Here is a 12,723-nt window from a genome sequence, read left to right on the forward strand (position 1 = left end):
CAATATATCACACTGCTACTATGCAATGGCTATGGAGTAGTATTTTCAACTAACAGGATGCTGACTTTATTCTGCTTACCACACAATTGAGCAACACTGTTGTCGGTGCAATGCCAAGTACATAGGTTACATGTCCCAAAAATTGGCTGACTGAATCAAACAGCATGTTCCTTTGGTTGTTCGTAATAGGCAGAGTACAGAGCGTACTCGGTCAGCCAACGCTTGCAAAACCCAAGGCAAAATGTCTACTCTTAGATGTGATTCTGTAATTGTGCAGCACCTTCTGAACAATCCCGAGTCCACCAGTAGCTACACTAACAAACAATTTAAGTTAATCAGTCAAGCTCATAATGTAGCTCAGTTACACTTGCTTGATGCGATATACATTCATGTGCAGAGACCTGTTTTCTGCAAATAAATTGAATATTTTCAAGCCTTGTGCTTTTTATGAATTACCCAGGAGCTAGGGGAGCCAAGATTTTCCCTGTTGCTTTCTCTATGGCAATGCCTTGGCCAATCAGAGTTCACTTGCTAACCAATAAGAACCCTTTTCTCCTGTGGTATAAATTATTGTGATCAATGTGTAGCTTCCTTGAATTTGTCCTCATGAATGCAAGATGAAGGTTTCAGTAACCTGTCTCTCTTTTAAGCAATATTAACCAAAAAGCCAAAAAAAGCATACAGGGATCAAGTCCAAAAGGGGAAATGTTTGACCAAAAAACAAGGAAATGATTAACCAACAAGTTAAATATAACAATTTTTTATTCATTCATGGGTTGTGGGCTTCACTGGCTGGGCCTGTATTTATTGCTCATCAAGAGTTGCCCTTGAGAAGGTGGTGATGAGCTTCCTTCTTGAACTGCTGTAGTCCAAATGGTGTGGGTACACCCATAGTGCTGTTAGGAAGGGAGTTCTAGGATATTGACCTAGTAACAGTGAAGGAACGGCGATATATTTCCAAGTCAGGATGGTGAGTGACCAGGAAGGGAAATTCCAGGTGGTGGTGTTCCTATCTTTTTGCTGCCCTTATCCTTCTAGATGGTAGTGGTCGTGGGTTTGGAAGGTACTGTTGAAGGAGCCTTGGTGAATTCCTGAATTTTGTAGATGGTACACACTGCTGCTACTGTGCTTTGGTGGTGGAGGGAGTGAATATTTATGGGTGTGGTGCCAATCAAGCGGGCTGCTTTGTTCTGAATGGTGTCAAGCTTTGTGAGTGTTGTAGAAGCTGCACTCATCCAGGCAAGTGGAGAGCATTCCATCACACTACTGACTTGTGCCTAATAGATGGTGGACAGGCTTTGGGGAATCAGGAGGTGGGTTACTTGTCGCATGACTCCTAGCCACTGATCTGCTCTTGTAGCCACAGTATTTATATGGCCAGTCCAGTTCAGTTTCTGGTCAATGATAACCCCCAAGGTGTTGATAGTGGGGGGGTTCAGTGATGGTAATGCCATTAAACATCAAGGGACGATGGTTGCATTCTCTCTTGTTGGAGTTGGTCATTGCCTGATTGTTACTTGCGAATGTTACTTGCCACTTATCAGCCCACGCCTAGATATTGTCCAAGTCTTGCTGCATTTGGACATAGACTGCTTCAGTATCTGAGGAGTCATGAATGGTGCTGAACATTGTGCAGTCATCAGCGAACATCCCCACTTCTGACCTTATGATGGAAGGAAGGTCATTAATGAAGCAGCTGAAGATGGTTGGGCCAAGGACACTACCCTGAGGAACTCTTGCAGTGATGTCCTGGAGCTGAGATATCTGGCTTCCAAAAACCACAACCATCTTCCTTTGTGCTATGAATGACTCCAACCAGCGGAGAGTTTTCCCCCTGATTCCCATTGACTCCAGTTTTGCTAGGGCTTCTTGATGCCATACTCTGTCAAATGTTGCCTTGATATCAAGGGCAATCACTCTCACCTCACCTCAGAAGTTCAGCTTTTTTGTCCATGTTTGAACCAAGGCTGTAATAAGGTCAGGAGCTGAGTGGCCCTGGCGGAATCCAAACTGGACGTCAGTGAGCAGGTTATTGCTAAGCAAGTGCCTCTTGATAGCACTGTTGATGACCCCTTCCATTACTTTACTGACGATCGAGAGTAGACTGCTGGAGCAGTAATTGGCAGGGTTGGATTTGTCCTGCTTTTTGTGTACGGGACATACCTGGGCAATTTTCCACCTAGCCAGGTAGATGCCAGTGTTGTAGCTGTACTGGAACACCTTGGCTAGGGGCACAGCAGGTTCTGGAGCACAAGTCTTCAGTACTGTTGTTGGAATATTGTCAGGGCCCATAGGCTTTGCAGTATACAGTGCCTTCAGCCACTTCTTGCTATCACATGGAGTGAGTCGAATTGGCTGAAGACTGGCATCTATGATGCTGGGGACTTTTGGAGGAGGCCGAGATGGATCATCCACTTGGCACTTCTGGCTGAAGACTGTAGCAATTGCTTCAGCCTTATCTTTTGCACTCATGTGCAAGGCTCCTCCATCATTGAGGATGGGGATATTTGTGGAGCCTCCTCCTCCAGTGAGTTGTTTAATTGTTCACCACCATTCAAGACTGGATGTGGCAGGACTGCAGAGCTTAGATCTGATCCGTTGGTTGTGGGATCGCTTAGCCCTGTCTATCACTTCTGCTTATGCTATTTGGCATGTAAGTAGTCCTGTTATATCTTCATCAGACTGACACCTCATTTTTAGGTATGCCTGCTGCTGCTCCTGGCATGCCCTCCTGCACTCTTCATTGAACCAGGGCTTATCCCCTGGCTTGGTGGTAATGATAGAGTGGGAGATATGCTGCAGCCATGAGGTTACAGATTGTGTTCAAGTACAATTCTACTGATGGCCCACAGCAGCTCATGGATGCCCAGTCTTGAGTTGCTAGATGTCATGAAGCTATTAATGTATATAATATTTTGGCAAGTATTTTTCTTTTGAAGTAGTAGTTTAGTATGTGGGTCTTTCTTAATTGGGTTAAAACCAGTTAGTCTGGGTGTTTTGATGGGTGCTAGTTTTTATATGGAAGAGAGTTAGCATGCATTTGCAGTTTTTGAATAGAGCATTCAAGAAGTGGGGTGAAAACTTGACACCTAGCAGATACAAAGCCCATATGTTTATATTACCAATAAAATTGGTATTATGAAAGGAGTTTCACTGTTAAAAGGTGAAGTTCAAAGAGGTTGTTGATACAATGAGAATTAACATTCAATGGGCTGTTAGGTATAACTTCAATAGTTTTCAGGTGTACAGAGCAGAGGCAATGTAAGATCAAAAGGCAGCTGCAAGCCTCCAACTGGCTCCAGAGTGAAAAGATCCTCAGTTTGAACTCATAAGGTGAAAATGCTTTGCCTGCTGTTTGGTTAAGTCTATGGGTTGCTGAGCCATAATGGAGATTAGTTTGGGAATTTGTTAAAAGTTAAGATAGTAGTAATTTGTAGCCATGTGTACATATATTTTAACCTGTGTAAATTAATAAACTGTTTAATTTAGTTTAATGTAAAACCTCGAGAACTAGTGGTCTGATTCCTGAGTTACAGTTGCATCTCAAACATAACACTTAAAATTATTGGTTATGACAATTGTTTAAATTTCCCTGACATTTTTAAAAATAACTCCACTTTACCAATTGCAACAGTCATAACATTAGACCTGTTTGAAATCTATCCCATTTTCAACGGTGGTAGTGCCACACAACATTATGGAGGGTATGCTCAATGTGAAGCCGGGACTTCGTCTCCACAACGACTGTGTGGTGCTCACTCCTACCGATACTGTCATGGACAGATGCATCTGCTGCAGCTAGGTTGGTGAGGGTTAGGTCAAGTGTGTGTTTCCCTCATGTTGGTTCCCTCACCACCTGCCACAGACCCAGTCTAGTAGCTAGATTATTTAGGACTCCGCCAGCTCAGTCAGTAGTGGTGCTACTGAGCCACAATTCTGTGCCCTTGCCACCCTCAGTACTTCCTCCGAGTGATGTTCAACATGGAGGAGCACTGATTCATCAGCTGAGGGAGGGTGGTACACGGTTATCCAGCAGGGGATTTCCTTGCCCATGTTTGACCTAATGCCATGAGACTTCATGGGGCCCGGAGTCAATGTTGAGGACTCCCAGGGCAACTCCCTCTCAACTGTATACCAGTGTGCCGCCACCTCTGCTGGGTCTGTCCTGCTAATGGGACAGGACATACCCAGGGATGGTGACATTATCCATATCTGGGACATTATCCATAAGGATGACTATGTCAGTCTGTTGCTTGACTAGTCTGTAAGACAGCTCTCCCAATTTTGGCACTGGTCCCCAGATGTTAGTAAGGTTGACAGGGCTGAGATTGCCATTGTCGTTTCTGGTGCCTAGGTCGATGCCGGGTGGTCCATCCAGTTTCATTCCTTTTTTGTGACTTTGTAGTGTTTTGTTACAACTGAGTGGCTTGCTAGGCCATTTCAGAGGACATTTAAGAGTCAACCACATTGCTGTGGGTCTGGAGTCACATGTAGGCCAGACCAGTTAAGGGCAACAGATTTCCTTCCCTGAAGGACATTAGAACATTCAGAATTTATGGCCATTAGTGGAAATTATTACCCAAAATGCATGTGAACTGTAAACTAAATGCTACAAAAATTAGTGAATAGCGGGAAATCATTAACTTAAAGCAAAAAAAAATACCTGCAGAGAGAAAATTCATATGTTCCTTCCTGAAAAAATGCTGCACTTTGTGGAAGAGGGCCTAGAATTTTTATTTGTTCATAGAATGTGGGCATTGATGGCAAAGCCAACATTTATTTCCCAAACTTAATTGCGCTCGAGGTGGTGGTGAGCCACCTTCTTGAACTACGGCAGTCCATGTAGTGTAATTACTCCTGCTAGGTAGGGGGTTCCAGGATTTTGAGCCAGTGACAGTGAAGGAACAGTGATGTAGCCCCAAGTCAGGATGGTGTGTGACTTGAAGGGGAACTTGCAGGTGGTGGTGTCTGCATGCATCTGCTGCCCTTGTTCTTCTATCTGATAGAGGTCGTAGGCTTGGAAACTAATGGTGAAGGAGTATTGGTGTGTGGCATCTTGTAGATGATGCACACTGCTGCCATGCAGCAATGTTGGTGGAGGGAGTGAATGTTTAAGGTGGTGGACAGGGTACCGGTCAAGCAGGTTGCTTTGCCCTGGATGCTGTCAACTTTCTGTTATTGAAGCAGCACTCAGCTAGGCAAGTAGGGAGTATTCCATCACACTTCTCATGTGTGCCTTGTAGATGGTGGGCAGGAATTGGGGAGTAGGGAAGGGAGCTATTTGTCACAGAATTCCCAGCCTTTGACCTGCTTCTAAAGCCACATTATTTATGTGTTGCTACAGTTAAGTTCCTGGTCAATGCTGACCAGAACGGTGATGTTGATGGTGGGGGATTCAGCGATGGTAAAGCCGCTGAATGTCATGGAGTAGTGGTTATTCTCTCCTTTTGGAGATGACCATTGCCTAGCATTTGTGTATTATGAATGTTACAAGCCAATTATCAGTCTAAGCGGAAATGTTTTCCAGGTCTTGCTGCATTTGGCACAGACTGCTTCAATATCTGAGGAGTTGTGAATGATACTGAACATTGTGCAATCCCCACTCCTGTCTTTATGATGGAGGGAAGGTCATTGACGAAGCAAGTGAAGATGGTTTGGCCTAGAACACTGCTCTGAGAAATTCCAGCAAAAGGAGATAATTGGCCTCCAAAAACCACAACCATCTTACTTTGAGCTAGTTATAACCCCAGCCTGTGTATTCGCCCTGATTCCTACTGACTTCAATTTTACTACACTCAGCTGAATGCTGCCTTGAAGTTAAGGACAATCAGTCTGATCCCACCCCTGGAATTAAGCTCTTTTGTCTGTGTTTGGACCAAGGTTGTAATGAGGTCTGAAGTCATGTGGTGCAACCCAAACTGAGTACGGGAGAGGAGATTCATTTATTCTTCCATGGGATGTGAGCATCGCTGGCAAGGCCAGCATTTGTTGCTCACCCCTAATTGCCTTTGAACTGTGCGGCTTGCTAGGCCATTTCAGAGGGCAGTTAGGAGTCAACCACATTGCTCTTGATCTGGAGTCACATCCAGGATGGCAGATTTCCTTCCCTAAAGGATTAGTGAGCCAGAGAGTTTTTTACAACAATTGATGATTATGCCATAGTTACCATTACTGAGACTGGCTTTATATTCCAGATTTATTAATCAAATTTCAATTCCACCAGCTGCCATGGCAGGAGTTGATTGCATGTACCCAGACGATTAACCTGGGCCTCTAGATTACTAGTCCAGTGACATATCACCATGCCACTCTCGCCCCAGAGACATTTTACTCTAGAGATCTGAGTCTAAGTTCCTCCATGAGTGGCTTGTTGGAAAACCTGACACTGGTGTCAACCCTATATTAATTTTGGGCAGGACTTTTTTGGAGGGTGGGGTTTCCTGCCTCACCACCTGAAGAGTCAGCAGGGAACGCATCCTCACCGATATCGGCTGTCCCACAGCCATTTAAGGTTCAGTAGGGTGTTAATTGGCTAAGGATGAGATGTCTATCCCCATTTGGGGAGGAAGTCCCACCTTAGAGAGCTGACAACAATCAGATAGCCGGCAGCTCTCAATCCTAGCAACACAAGGTTTGAACGGTGGCCACTGATGAGGCTATTGCTAGTCTATGAAGAAGAGGAGCTAATGCAGGTCAAACTGAAGTTAATTCAGGGGTATTGGTGGGGCCTGTTGGAGTGAGCAGCAGGCCACAGTGAGGGGTGAGGGGGTTGGGGGCCAGGTTTGAGAGGTTGGGGGGGGGGTTAAAGGGGAGTATGATCTTGGGGCTGAGCATCCGATAGGCACAGGGGACCCCCAAAGGAAGTGCATCCATCTTGCCTGAACCAGCTATTGATGCTGGGCTCCCCACATGGTGTGGGTCTACTCCTGCTGCAGGTGATATAGCGATGGGAATGCCTTAAGTGGCCATTAATTAAGACTCTCAAAAGGCGCAATGGCAAGTGGGCCACCCAATTCCTCCATCACCACCACATAAAATGAGACAGGTCCAGGGCAGGCAGGTAGGCAACAGATGGGCCATACACAGCATTTTACGAGCCCAGCACCAACCCTACCCCCGTCCCCGTGCCTTCAAACCCATCAGCAGGGCACCTTAAAATTTGTAAAATTCCATCCTTTGGGTTGGTCCCCTCCAGCTCGATAACAGATGAAATAGCTTGCTGAGCTGGGGAGGGCAAAAATGAGCCTGTGTTGCTGCGCCCTTGATAGATGGAGCAACAACAGAGAAACAGAAAACCACTTTCTAACTGACAAATCCATGAGCCATGCCCGGCCATCCTGGTTGTGCCATTTGGACTCGCCAAGGTACTGGAACTAACCCTATCAGCCACTAGCAAGCGGTCACCAAAATCTATCAAGGCGGATCTGTTGAACCACGGGAATCAAGGCTGCCCCACCATCAGTCACCTTGCCTCCGAATTGAATTTTAAGTTCATTAGTCAACGTTTCTAGGTTGTTCTCGTCAGATGAATTTTGCTCTCAAGTTCTCAGTCCAATTTGGCAACCCCTTGAAACCTTATCACTGACCCCCGGTTGAGAAATTCTGATCTATTGCAGCAAACACATGGCTGTAAACCAAGCTTGAAACTTTATATGAAGGCTGCAATAATAGCACATGCACATTTAAAAATAATATATTTCACATAATTCTTGTTAAATCTACTGCAGCTACACAACAGGATGGAATCCAATAGTTAACAATATCTAATGGTCAACATGCCCAGGGACTGGTAAAATTGAAGAAAAAAATCTATTTAAAGGACAGCAACAAATATATTTTTAAAAAATCAACCTACACGAGCATTTTTATTGACTCACTTACAAAAAAATGTTTTGGAATCTAATAACTTAACTGGATTAGAATCAATTCTGAGCTACACTACAAACCCCTGTATGTGTTATACTATTCTCTGTGGGTTGATAAATAGAAAATATTAATACAAGGAAATCTTGCAAATTGGGGCATTATAATTTCTGTCTATAACATATAATTAGATGCATTATCTATATTAAATGGAACAAAATGCATGACCAATGTGCTTGATTCTTTACAATTGGACAGCAAAAGAAAAAACAGACAAATATCGCTGCATTTTCATTCGAAATATATCAGTTAATCATTGAGCATTTTCTCAAATGCTGTTTTCTTTTTACAAGTAACAAACAACATGTAACAAATTACTAAACTTTGTCCTAAGGCAAACTTTATTTGCCAAACAAAAAGTAATGGAAATAATTTTGATATCCAAGTATCATTTGAAGCTTTAGCATTCTGCTTATTAAAATAGCTAACATGAGTTACATATTTCATATATAAATACCTAGTATCTGGGAAACGAGAAATGGGAATCTCATAGACATATAATACAAATAAATATTTTTGTAGGAATTACAAATTTCCCATACATGTTCAAATATACTTTTTGTGAATATCACCATGAACTTGTAAAATTACTGGGAGTGCAAACCAGGTTTCACAGTACATTGAACTTCCAGAAAGTAGTTTCATATATAAATGTTATGGTAAGTAACACCAGTGTTTTGATTTGTATGTTATTTAGGATTAATATGTAAAATAAAATAAGAAATCAAATGAAGCCAGTTACATTATTCAAAATGTCCAAGCTCCTCAGCATTCACAAAACTGTTCACATATGGAGACAAAACTTATTTGTTATTAGCCCAATATAATCCCTCAAAGCCTCTGGATAATCCCAGTAATCATCAGAAAGATGAGATGTGTTCTGCTTACAGGTGACCTCCAACTATAACTTATTACCATCAAAAATTACAATAATTAATATGCAATTGATGCATGCAACTACCATGTTTGGTTCAATAGTTGGGTTCCACATGCATTTTATTCTCTTCAGCCTTGTAACTGTCCTCACATAAAATGAATTTGCAGTTTCAGCCTCATCCCTGGTGGCCATTGGCATAAATCTGCCCCATAATTTGGAATTAAACTGGCAATGGGCTGAATTTTGTCATAGTAATGACACTGAAAATTTCACTGTTTGCCTTTGTTACTACTATGAAACTGACAACAACCTCTGGAGTCCCCACAGACTGCAATCAAATCGAAATCGTTGAATTGTTGAGAACTTGCATTTTCAGGCTGACATGATGATCATCACTGTTGCTGGATGCCTGGAGATCCCCTTAACTTGGTCACAAATTCAAATGAAAGTCGGAAAAAGGGAAAGCTGCACCACAGAGATTTCTAACCTCTATAGGCAGCTTCCTTCGAGGTCAGCAGCGAGCACTGTTGCTTTGCTGTTGACCAGAAAATTCAGGCCAGTGTATCACAGAAAGACCATAGAAGGAGCTAGTATATGAAAGATGCAAATATCACATTTGCACGGCATTCTGTGTTATTCTGAGATTGTGGCAAAATGGAGGGAGTTTTAGTCTTTAGCTGACTGGGAGTGCTTGCTTGATGGCATTAGGCACTTTAAATGTGAAAAATATTGAACGTGCTGACGTTACCTATTTTAATAGATAAATAACTCCCAAAAGAAACTTCTAAGTTATATATGGAAGATAGAGAAGCGGATATACTAAACAATTTAAAAAATCCCCCAAGTGAGGCTTGTTTTCAATTGTTAGGCTCAAGCCATATTGGTAGATTTTCCTGCATATTTGGAACAATTAAGAGTATGAGACATGCTATCAAGGCATTTTGGAATACAACTGCATAAGTGCAACACGCTAGACTTATGAGGATGATTTAGGTTCAGAGAATTAACATGAAATTAGCTAACTGGATTGAGAACTAGCTTGGGCATAGAAAGTAGGTGATGACAAAACAAAAAAATATCTAACTGGGAATACTAAAGCAGGGAAGACTAAGGGGAAAATTAGTAGAGGTTTTTGCCATTCTGATGAGCTTAGATAAAGTAACTAGAGACAGAATGGTCCCTTTCGTTGGAGAATAAGTAACGAAGGGTTGCTTCCAGCTAGACGGTCACAAGTTTGATTGTCTATCATAAGAGGTCATTGGGTCAGGGGTAGAAGAGAACACAGATAACAGTCTGGAGACCACAGAATGGCAATTAATAATAATAGTGTGGAAAAGTGCTGATCAACATGAAGTAAAAAAAATATTCTTTTTTCTATTAATCCATGGGATGTGGGATTCACTGCCTGGGCCAACATTTATTGCCCATCCCTAGTTGCCCTTGAGAAAGTGGTGGTGAGCTGCTTTTTTGAACTGCTGCAGTCCATGTAGTGTAGGTACACCCACAGTGCTGTTAGAGAGGGAGTTCTAGGATTGTGACCCAGCGACAGTGAAAGATCGATGATGTATTTCCAAGTCAGGATGGTGAGTGACTTGGAGGGGAACTTCCAGGCGGTGGTGTTCCCATCTATCTGCTGCCCTTGTCTTTCTAGATAGCAATGGTTGTGGGTTTGGAAGGTGCTGTCGAAGCAGCCTTGGTGAATTCCTGCAGTGCATCTTGTAGATGGTACACATTGCTGCTACTGTGTGTCAGTGGTGGAGGGAGTAAATGTTTGTGGATGCAGTGCCAATCAAGCGGGCTGCTTTGTCCTGGGCGGTGTCAAGCTTCTTAAGTGTTGTGGGAGCTGCACTCATCCAGGCAAGAGGGGAGTATTCCGTCACGCTCCTGACTTGTGCCTTGTAGACAGTGGACAGGCTTTGGAAAGTCAGGAGGTGAGTTACTCATTGCAGGATTCCTAGCCTCTGACCTGCTCTTGTAGCCACAGTATTTATATGGCTGATCCAGTTCAGTTTCTGGTCAATGGTAACCGCCCCCCCAGGATGTTGACAGTGGGGGATTCAGTGATAGTAATGCCATTGAACATCAAGGGGTGATGGATGAATTCTCTTGTGTTGAAAATGGGCATTGTCTGACACTTGTGTGGCGCAAATGTTACTTGCCATTTGTCAGCCCAAACCTGGATATCATCCAGGTCTTGCTGCATTGAACATGGACTGCTTCAGTACCTGAGGAGCCATGAATGGTGCTGAACATTGTGTAATCATCAACGAACATTCCCACTGCTTATGAAGGACCTTGATATGGAACATTGAATAATGACCAAGAGGGAAATCAAAAATTGTCCAAAGATTTTATGAGAAGATGCACCACCTACATAATTCTAGCTCATGATCTTATGACAGTAAAATGTGTTACAGCATGGAAAGAATATCAATGATCTGTGCTGGATTATTTCTGGAAGAATTTATTAAAACCATAACCGAGAGTGAAAGAAAAGGGAAAATCCACAGGGCACACAGTGTGTACCAGAATGGCAGCAACTTTTGAAACTGATTTGTAGACACAGAATATAGAACTTCCCAGCACCACAAGAAGCCTACCAGAAATCAAATTTCACATTGCACACTTTGGACTTTAAAAGCTCCGCAGAAAAACAAAAACTAGAAATGTCAGGGAACGAAAAGGATGAATCCGTACAAGAATCAAAATGAAGAAATTGGCTGTCATCTCAATGTTTATTCCTGAACTTCCAAAATAAAATATCCTCAGTTCCAAAATGAAAATGAATACAAATGCCACTATATATAAAAGAAATGTAAAAGTGAACCGATACTTATAGAACACATTCCACTACAACAATTGGGCAATGCAGAGCAACATTTCTGATTATGAACTTTCATCGCCAATGAAATACTACAAAGTACTCAGGAACTTGAAGCAACATAACAAATATGCAGTATGATTAGACCTGCAAATTTGACAAAAGATGGTGTCTTCACAGCAAGCATTAGCGCCCCCAGAAAAAGGCATAAAAATGCAGACTGAGCCAAAAGACGATATTGAAAAATTATACCAAACTCACCAACTCAATTAACATATTACAAAGGACTAATAATTACTAAACAAGATTTCAGTTTGCTTAGCTAACTAAAAGCAAAAGCAGTGTTTGAAGCATTTAATTATCATGTGGATAAAATAATACAGATCGAGTAGCCTTTATCCATGCATCCGAAAACCGGGCATATCCAAAAACTGAGCTTTTTTTGCATAGGAGGTCTATGACCAGAGCCGATACAAGCCTCGCCGACCAGACCCGGCCTTTAGCGCGGGAAGTCTAGTTGTTTGCCTTACCTTGAGCCCAGCTGCTGTAAGAGTTTTTGCTTCTGACCCAAACCCTACCATGATAAGTTCAACCAAGAAAAAGCTGCCCCTAGGGCAAATAACGATATCTGAACCAAATGGAACCAACAAGTCTCTGGAAGTACAAGAATGAGTGTAAAGCCCGGTCTGCTAGAGGCTGCTTTCTCTTGCTTCACAAACTGTTTAACGTACCACTGAGAGACACAAAACCTTTTCCCCAATTCTTCATTACCAGCTAGGGTTCCGCAACTCACTACTTATTCATCCTAACTATATTCAATACGATAGGAAAATAAAATCCAAAAACTGAAAATAACCGAATATCAAAAACAATTGGCCCCAGGGGTTTCAGATAAAGGACACTTGACCTGAATATACACTCCTAACCCTGGTACGATAAAAATAAACCAGAATGACAAAAAAGCAAAACTAGTCACTATCAGCCATAGCTACCCTCGACATTTCTACATTTTGATAACATAAATGCAAACCTTGAGTTAATATTTACTTCTGCATTGGACACACCTCACATAAGAGGTGAAGAATACCTCACCTTATCAATG

General features: G+C 42.5%; 1 protein-coding gene across 6 annotated transcripts in view; it reads right to left on the reverse strand.

The window, feature by feature from the left end:
• The window catches only part of ssbp2 (single-stranded DNA binding protein 2), a 590,624-nt gene that overhangs the window by 328,631 nt on the left and 249,270 nt on the right, over positions 1-12,723 (reverse strand). The window lies entirely within an intron of this gene.

The sequence above is a fragment of the Carcharodon carcharias genome, chromosome 4 (assembly GCF_017639515.1).
Source record: "Carcharodon carcharias isolate sCarCar2 chromosome 4, sCarCar2.pri, whole genome shotgun sequence".
In the NCBI taxonomy this organism is placed as follows: domain Eukaryota; kingdom Metazoa; phylum Chordata; class Chondrichthyes; order Lamniformes; family Lamnidae; genus Carcharodon; species Carcharodon carcharias.